The 9075-nt window shown below is 51.4% G+C and overlaps 1 long non-coding RNA gene across 1 annotated transcript; it reads right to left on the reverse strand.

The window, feature by feature from the left end:
* Positions 1-3603: 3603 nt before the first annotated feature.
* On the reverse strand, positions 3604-5135 carry LOC129783893 (uncharacterized). The gene is made up of 2 exons (XR_008745985.1): positions 4773-5135; positions 3604-4313 (listed from the first exon to the last, which is right to left on the reverse strand). It is a non-coding gene; the product is annotated as an uncharacterized LOC129783893 (long non-coding RNA).
* Positions 5136-9075: the final 3940 nt, after the last annotated feature.

Consider the following 9075-nt stretch of genomic DNA (forward strand, 5'->3'; position numbering starts at 1 on the left):
ATGATCTTTGAGCTTCGTAGCAATGCCTAGGTCACAATCCTTTAGCTTAGGGAACTTCGGCAGGTGAAAATGCAAGCATCTATTTCTAACACAAATTTGCAGAATGCAGTTTAGCCACAAGAGACTTGATGGAGAGATATTACGTTGTATGGTGTATAACCTATGAGAAGTGAGAAAATGGTGTTCCTGAAAGAAAACGCTTCACTAGATCGTTACTTTGGAACGGGTTTTGCACCTGCTATACTGCAAGAATCCCCTAAGCAGTGATGTGTCTTTGTGGACTTTGAGATGTCTGTGTGATTAGGTTTAAACTTAACACGCAACCTGATTTCAAGTACAACTCTAGGCACAAGTGTGGGAAAGAGCATGCTCTCAGGACACAATCTTTCTCGCTTACAAGGTATCAAAGGGTATGTTACTCAAGTTAAAGTCTAACTTCTACGACAACTTCATTTTCACCAAAGGAGTTGCAGTTAAGTACGCAAACTACTGCAGCTCAACTGAAGTTTCACCGCTGCAACGGAGTACAGAATGCTTTTCCCACCGACCTTAAAGGTTGTGGTGGTGGGGATGAAGGTGTGACAGATACTTCTAACTCAAAACAAATTGTCAGCTGTGTTAAATTCACCTGTACACAAAGAACACGTTATTCCTTCTGAGGCAACCGCTGAGGATTTGAACAGTCTCTTTTCACCTTGAGCTGTTCCCAGTTTAGAGGTTATGAAAAAAAAGAAATAACTCAAAAGGTATTCTGTCAATATGCTGATGCAGTTGCATGCTAAATTCTGGTCACACTGAAACAGAGTTATGTTCTAGCATTCATATATAGGTAGCACTCCATTACAGCTTATGAACAAAATTCAGAAGTTCATCTTATCTCACATTTCTTGGAATTTGATTAGGTTGCAGTCTTATTAAAGTCACTGTGTTTTTTTGGTTTGGTTTGGTTTGGTTTGGTTTTGTTTTTTAATGCAACCAGAGACACTTGACCGTAGCAGAGAAGCCCGTATTGACATCTCTGAGCCCGGACACAAACCGCAGCTGCACGTACCACCAGGCTCAGGGCAGAGCTCATTCACGCAGTTACATAGCTATGTACCGCTACACGCACGCAGACACCTATCTGTCACTAGATAACCGTGTTCGTCTTTCCTCCTCTCCTTCACAATACCTAGCTGTTCTCTCATCTCTTGTTAGGTCAGCCATTCCCCATTTTCCTCTCCTGTATATCTCTTCAGACATTCTCTATCCTCCTCTTTTTTGCTTGTGAATTGCGACAAGGCAAAGGTGGTGTGTAGCTGGGTGCCCGTGACCTGATTTATGTCACACTCAGCTAAACGCTGAATACAGGACAAAAAGGCGTGGGAGACAGAAGGCAAACATCAATACGGGGGTTAAGGCGATTATAATAAATCCTGGACTACTTTTGATCCACGGCCCAAAGTTTCCCAGCCGTGAGAAGAGACCAAAGGCCTCCCACCCCTGGCTCTGCTGCAGGTCTTTGGTTTAAGTTTTGTATGCTTTTTGTGGATTGATTCAGAGTGGTCACTCAGACTGACGTAACACATCCTATCAAAGCCTTCACACCCTTGTCCCTGCGCTAATAATAAAAATCAATAGCAACTCGGTTCTGTAGCAACATACGACGGACAGAATCGACACCTGTAAATAATAATAAGCCAGGGGAAAAAAAAAAGAAATAGTATTGTAGTATTACTTTCTTTAGCAGGCTAGCAGCCTTATTTACGAAGCACGTGAAGAGCGTGCACTGTTCTTACAGAAGAGATTAGAGAAGCAAAAACGTGTCACGCTGCATTCCAGAACTCAACCTGGGAGTTACAGTCTGCTGTGAGTTCTGGGTTATAACCATTTGACACGTGTTGGGGTTGCGACTGTGCAAGGGCTGCGATGCCCACTTGCAATTTTCATTGGCATTATCACAGCTAGTTGTTTTAAAAGCAACCCTTGAGCTTCCTCCTGCTCGACTTGTTGTTGCAAACTATTCTGAAGCCGATCAATAAAGTTAGTCTATGACTCTCTAGGACCCTGCAAGACCGTGGCGAAGGACGCACTAGAGGCTCGCCCAGACTCCCGTATGCCCCTACCCGGACTGCCTTCGTAGCCATCTCCTCCGTCTGCAAATAGCTGTCCCTGGGATGCCTTGCCTGAGTCACAGGATCGGACGGCACAATCATTTTCTCCAGCCAACGGCTCACAGTTCACAGCAATTCCCCGATTAAGCTTTTCAATCGAGGCCACTACACATAGCTCGCAAAAATCAGATAACCACATCATGCACTGCGTCGGCGTGCGTACCACACAAAGCGATGACTTCCAATAATCACGTGGTGTGAGTGTATAAGGCTCTGCCATCACTTCAAGAAGGGACACAGCAAATGTGCTACGGATCCCCCCTTCCCGCACGGCTTTGCTTAACCCTTTAACAGCCTCGTATTGCACAGGCTGCCACTCTGCAGGTTGATTTGGCTGACAAAATAGTGAACGTGCCATGGCGCCTCCCAAATGCCCTCGCTTAAGCGCTTCCCGCCTGCATTGCTGCCACCGATCCCGCAGACCCCCTTTCACCCTCCCCGAACATACAGCCAGTGCATCAGGGGGAGGAGGAAAAAGGTCTAGCTCCTCTTCCGGGTCTATAGGACCTGGGTCCAAAGGTTTATCGGTGTCAATGGAATCATTGTCCGAGTTGTCCTGTTCCCGCGCTCGGTCCTGTGCTGTGAGGGTCGCTGCAATCAGTGACAGGAGCTTTGGGGGCAGAGGAGGTGTGGACGGAATCGCCATCGCTGGCGGTGTGTTGAGAAGAGCCGCGCTGTCGGGGGGATTTACAGCCTCCCCTGGTTTAGCACCGTTACTAGAATTAGCCCACGCCTGGCGGAAGAGGAGTCAGAATTTGCCACCAAGGCGCTAAACACATGCCTGCCACGGAGTCCCCCTCCACGGCAGCATCACACAATCGCCTGCCGACTGCTTGCCAGGCAGGAATTTTCCAGGTGCCATCAGGTGGAAAGTCCAGCACTTTGTCACAGATCCATTCTAGCAGAGTCACTAGCTGCGGACCCATCACCACGTTCTCTAATAAAGTTTGTGTAAAAGGAGAATATAGTGCATTTCGCATGACAGTTTTCCGTAGTTCCTTAATCATTTCCCAGTGAAATGCCTGATATTGGCCCGGGTGTCTATCTTGTAATATCACGGGAAACGCGTGCGCTCCCTCTTTCATGCTTTCCAAGCGCACTCTCCTCCAGCCCTCTGTAACGCGTCTGCCGAGATCATTTTCATCATCGCCGCTGCTCCCCTTATTACCGCTCTGCCGCACCACTCGCTTCCTCCTTACTTTTGACTGTTCCTGTTTTAGCTGCAAAAACGAAATGTGCTGCTCCAGTTCCTCCAGGCTGTAGCCTCTGTAGCAGTAAAGGTAATTCGGCACCTACCCATTACTGGGTAGCGCTGCCACACCGTCACCATTGAGAGTCCTCAGAAAACATTTGAGTAATAGATGTTCCAGTTGTCTCAGAATAGAGGTTAAGAATTTGCTCCCAGGTTCATGCGCTGTTTTATAGGCTCTTCAATAAGTGAATTACTGAGAAATGTGACAGCTGCTTTATTCAGACAGGACAGTTCAATACAACTTCACCTTTTGCCATTTACCACAGAAATGATACAGAACCTCTAGATACCCGAGCAGTTAAGTACAAAAATGCAGAATACCCAGACTCACCCAGATGTGATCGTAAAACAAAACCAACCCCCAAGCCACCACAAGTTCAGCCTTCGTCCCATGCTGCTTCTGAGGGTTTTTTCTTTTCTTTCAAAGCAGCTATTACATTGCACGTTTGCATGCCCTCACTTCCTCTTGTTATTCAGTAACCAAACAGCCCCTGGATGCTGGAGAGAAGCAAGGTCTCCACGGGAAGAGTCTTCACATCAACCTGAATTACGGCCTTTCCAACAAACGAAAAAAAAAAAAAATACTGTCCCATCAGACAGGAGACAAAATCATCCAAAGTCCTACATCCCTTTCCCACAAGCAGGACACAGCTGACAGATTCAACAGCTTTCACGTTGTAAAGCTGCTCGGAAATAAGGCTGTTCATGCACGCGCTGTTGCAATTCCACACACACGCTTCTGAGGCCACCTTCTGTCAGTTCTGAACCAATACCACACCAAACCGTCACGGCCCAGTAAGTGTCAGCTTTGCAGGACGGGGCAATCTTCAGGTTCAATACTAGTCGCTAAGCTCCAGATCGTATGTATTCAGGGCAGAGCTGCTTTGTAGTAACCCCTCGGATAACAGCTGGAAAAGAAAGACCGCTGTTTTCATTACAGAAGTATCAGACGAGTCAGAAAAGTTGTGTTTTCCTCCCAGTAGCCCCTAACTCTCTCACAGAACCTCCCATAGCTAAGGAACCAACCTAAGGTTTTGCAGCTGCGCTCTCTGCTTGTCTCAACACTCTTTTAAAGTATATGAAGAGCAAAACTGACAAAAATTGGTAAGACTGAACAAAGTTTGGCAGTACATAACACAGACTAAAATAGCAGTAGATGACAATTCTTTTGCATGTTCAGTTCTAAACACATCCTGCGAAAATAACGACAGAAGTGTTTGTGCCTGCACAAGTGGCTGGGCAATGAAAGCCCTAGAATTCAAGAATCTTTAAAACAAGCTCTGCCTTCGTGGCGTAGTACCTTCTCTCTCTCTGTCTACATGAAAACATTGACTGAGTTGTTCATCAACAGTTTTCCCCTTCCTTACCCAGTTTGCCCAGCAGCATCTGTCCAGCATCTTTAATATCATTGTACTCATGGAGCGAGCAGAGAAATGTGCTGCTCCAATTCCTCCAGGCTGTAGCCTCTGTAGCAATAAAAGCAGACAAGGTCACAAATGCCGCACAGCGAGTGTTGCCCCTACTGACCCAGCACAGCAAGGAGATTTGAGATGCTCAAGCCTGGCACTATCCAAAGCAGAATCCGAAGGCAGCAAGTACAGTTGCTGCAAGTCATCAACACGAAAGCTACAAATGAGTAGACCCTCATTTTGAGTGGGGTTTTTTTTGCCACATCGACTTACAAAAAAACCCCAACGCACCTGAATTCTCAGAATCAAGTAGAAACAGGAATAGGCTGTGGTGAATTCTGTTTGGATCTGTATCTCTAATCTGTAGCTAGTGAAAAAAAAAGGCGTGGTGGTAAAGCAAAAAAACTTTGGGAACAGCCTTTGTTGTTCTACCATTTCCGTTCTCTGTACTACACGTGACCTTAGAAAATAACACTCCTTTGCAACAAATAACCCACAGAGGTACCCTCTCTTTAAAAACCAAGCAGCAACTTTATCTCAAAAGAGCTGCTAATAAGCAGCTGCCACAGTAGGTCATAAGAAACCACAGTTAAAGCAGTTGCGCTACCCTGTAAGCGGCACCCGTCTCTTTCCAGGCCCTTCGCTTGCCTGGGAAACACCTCTGCTTCTTGAACACCAACGTTTAACCCACTCGCTTCAGACAGGAAATAAATAGACACTTGATCGGGATGGAACAAACAAGGAAACCGTTTCATCCGGGGCTAAACCGGGCAGGTCATACAAGCCACAATCTCAATTTTAATTCTCACATGAACAAGGCCTTCTGGGAGCATGATGTGTCATAGCATCACGACGGTTAAAACCATTCATTCCCAGTTCACAGGTAATTTGCCTCAGCAACACCTGGGGTAAAGTTAAAATGCTCCTATCCCAGCTCCTAGTGAAACCTGGGTTTGCTTTACCAAATAAAGTGGAAAGAATTCTCCCTTAACGGGTCCCATAAATCAAAACAACGCTGTAATCAACGTTGCACAACACCATGATAAAAGCGGTGGCGTAAGAGGACGGCTTTTAGCTCTAAGCCCTAGACCGTATTTTTTTTTTAAACAAAACCAACTGAGGCATCACAGCGGACACTGAGCTCGCCAAGGACATACTCGGACAAGAATGTGCAGTTTCCTGGTCTAGAGCAAGGTCTTTCTGCTTCAGCTCTTCGGTTTCATACTGCAGGGCTTCTTGGCTGGTTCCATTAGGTCGGCAGGACGCGGGACGGGGCATCTGTAGAGCACAGGAGACATTTCACGCTACGTCAGCCCAGGGGAAGATGCTGCGGTGCTGGGGGGCACTAACCAGAAAATCCTCTGATGTGTCTGTCAGTGGATAAAAGAGGAGAAAAAAGGGAAAACGTGTCTCCTGGGCAGGGAGGGGGGAAGCTCAGGTAAAAGACTGATGGGTTTCTGTAACGTTGCCCCGCCCCCCATCATATTCTACGGCGTTTTGTAGATTTACAGCGTCAGGTGACAATAAGACCGTAACCCCCACAATTTCGGTGTTCAGAGGCGCTGCCAGGACGAGGCAGCGCCGGGGGGCGAGGCCGGCAGCTCCCCCCCAAGAAAACACACCCCCGGCCGGGCCGTGCCGTGCCGAGCCGTGCCGTGCCGGGCCGTGCCGGGCCGTGCCGGGCCGTGCCGTGCCACAGACGGCGGCCGGGGCAGCCCTGGAGCAGGGCCCGCTCCCCCCAGCCCGCGCAGGGCCTCACCGCGGACCTGCAGCCGGCCGCGCCGCTCCGCCGGCCGCCACCGGAGGCCCTGGCAGAGCAGAGCGGCGCCGCGTCAGGGGCCGGGCCGCGCCGCCTCAGCGCAGGCACGGCCCGCGGCGGGGGCGGGGAGCGGCTGGTACCGAAATCTCGGAATGAAAAACTTGCCGACCCCGATGTGAGGGAGATAAGCAGACACTTCTTTATGGACGGCCGGGTGCGTGAGTGAGTCCTCTCCCGACCAACGCACACCGAGCTTCGACATCATACAGCTCATCTAGGACTGAGTCATGCATATGCAGTAAGTATTCATGCATGAACATACTGTTTCCCCAAACTCATTAACAGACTCTCGCTTCGTATGTTAATCAGCTTCTCAGTCCTTGGCCGTGGTACAGGGCTGTACAGAGGATTCCACAGCAGCTTGTGTTGTGCAGCTGCTGGGTCCACTAAAATATATTTCTTATTCCTCTACAGTTCTATGAAAATGATTTTATAAAATCAAATAAGGTTAGTTAATTGTAACCGTTAGCAAATCTGTAACACGGGGACCCGGCTCCTACCGCCCGGGCCCGGGCCGCGGCGGGGCGGGCGCGCTGCGACCCGCGCTCGGCGGGACCCGCTCGGCCAGGGCTGCCGCCTCCCGCCGGGCCGGCCGGGTGCGCGCGGGGCCGGCCGGGAGCGGCAGGCGCGGGCGCGCCGCGGGGCACGCTGGGAAGTGGAGTCTCCCAGCGACAGGGCCCACTGTGCCGTCAGCGCCGGGGAACAAACGTCTCCGGGAAGCTGCAGGTGAGCTCTGGGTGGGGCACGCCGGGCAGCCAGGTGTCACCCGAGCAGCGGGCAGCCAGGTGTCACCCGAGCAGCGGGCGGCGCGGGCTCTCAACACGGGCAGCAGGCACTGCAAGGTGGCACCTGCTCCTCCAGTCCCTGCAGTAAAAGCAGAGCCACCGGGCCCGGCAACCTCGAGGCGATGGAGCCCGGCCGCGAGCCCCGGCCGGTGGAGCCCGGCCACGAGCCACAGCCCGGCGCCGTGCCGGAGCCGGTGGAGCCCGGCCATGAGGCGGGGCCCGGCGATGGGCCGGGCACGTCGCGGCACGGCGATGGGCCGGGCCTCCAGGGCGGCAGCGCAGGCTGGGCGGGCCCTGGCTGCTGCCGCCGGCGGTGGGCGAAGCCAAGGCGGCGCAGGCGCGGGGCGGCCGTGGCGGCCGGCAGCGGGCAGAGCTGGCTGGCGGCGGGCAAGGAGAAGGTGAGGGGCGGCGGGGGGCCGGGGCGGGCCGGGCCGGCGGTGCCGTGGGTCCGCCGGGTTCGGTTTGGCGGTTTTCCCTCCCCCTGGCCTCCCCCACACCCTTTTTGGGGGGGTTTTGGTCTCATTTTACTTAGTTCCCCGGCCGCGGCGTGGGCGGCGTATGTGAAAGTCCTGGGGAGGGGAAAGTGTCCTGGAGCGGTTCGGGCTTCCATTTTGGAGTTCTGCCAATAACGGGTCCTTCTTTCCCCACCTGGAGGCCGAGGCGCGGCGCGGCCCGGCCCGGCGGGGGGCCGGCGGGCGGGCTGCGGGCAGGGGAAAGGGGCAGTTGACCGAACTGCCTGGGGCTCGCTTGCCTGGGGGCTTCACCCTGCTGGAGCACAAACGATTCGGCTCGGAAGACCCAGCCGAATTCAAGCGAACGGCTTATCCGACTAGCTTTTCCGGGGTGAAGCGGCTGCGATTGAAAAATGAGTTGTAGGTTGCTTCTGCCCTTAGTGCACGGTGACTGCGCTGCTTGTATTAACATGGCATTTGTCTGTAAGGACTGTAATGTTCCTTCTCAAAGGCTTTCACAGAGTGGGAGGTCTTACTGTCAGGTGTTGATGTTTCACTTAACATTCAGATTTAATTGCCCTTTACTCATTTTCCCTCAATGCTCTTAGTTAAGAACCCTAAAAAAACCCCACCCCAAGATACTTCTTTTCATCTCCTTCTAGTTGCAGGATGGAGTATCAAGTCGTTTCCCAGCAACTCTTAGCTGTGTACAAAAGTTGAACGTTTGCAGCTCTGAGCCTCTTGTCGTAAACTCATCACATTAGATCTTACTTTAGCCTTTTTTTGGGACGTGTTTTGATTTCTATTTTTCTTCCCCCCGGGGCGACAAACTCATTGAAGAGCGTTTCTCTTGTCCTTACACTTGGTCTTTTTACCCAGTGGAGTTGGGGCTGGGGGGTTGACATCATTCTCACAGAAGGCATGTTCTGTTTGGATTTCAGATTATTATTATTTTTCACAGCTGAAGGAGTATCAGCAGAAGAAGAGCCCTGGAGCAGCTGCAGCAAGTAAGGAAAACCGCAAAACTAAAGGAGACGGTCGACCTGAGACTCCCCCGGGCGATGACCAGCAGCCTCCAGAGAACGTGAGTGCCTCGGTCTTTGTCCCAGCTCATTTGCTACCTCCTTGTTCTCTGGTTTTCTGAACAACGTGACTAGAGCCGGGAAATGGTTATGCGGGTGTAATAGATGACTGGCGCAGCTGCC

Source organism: Falco peregrinus, chromosome 1 (assembly GCF_023634155.1).
Source record: "Falco peregrinus isolate bFalPer1 chromosome 1, bFalPer1.pri, whole genome shotgun sequence".
Lineage (NCBI taxonomy): Eukaryota > Metazoa > Chordata > Aves > Falconiformes > Falconidae > Falco > Falco peregrinus.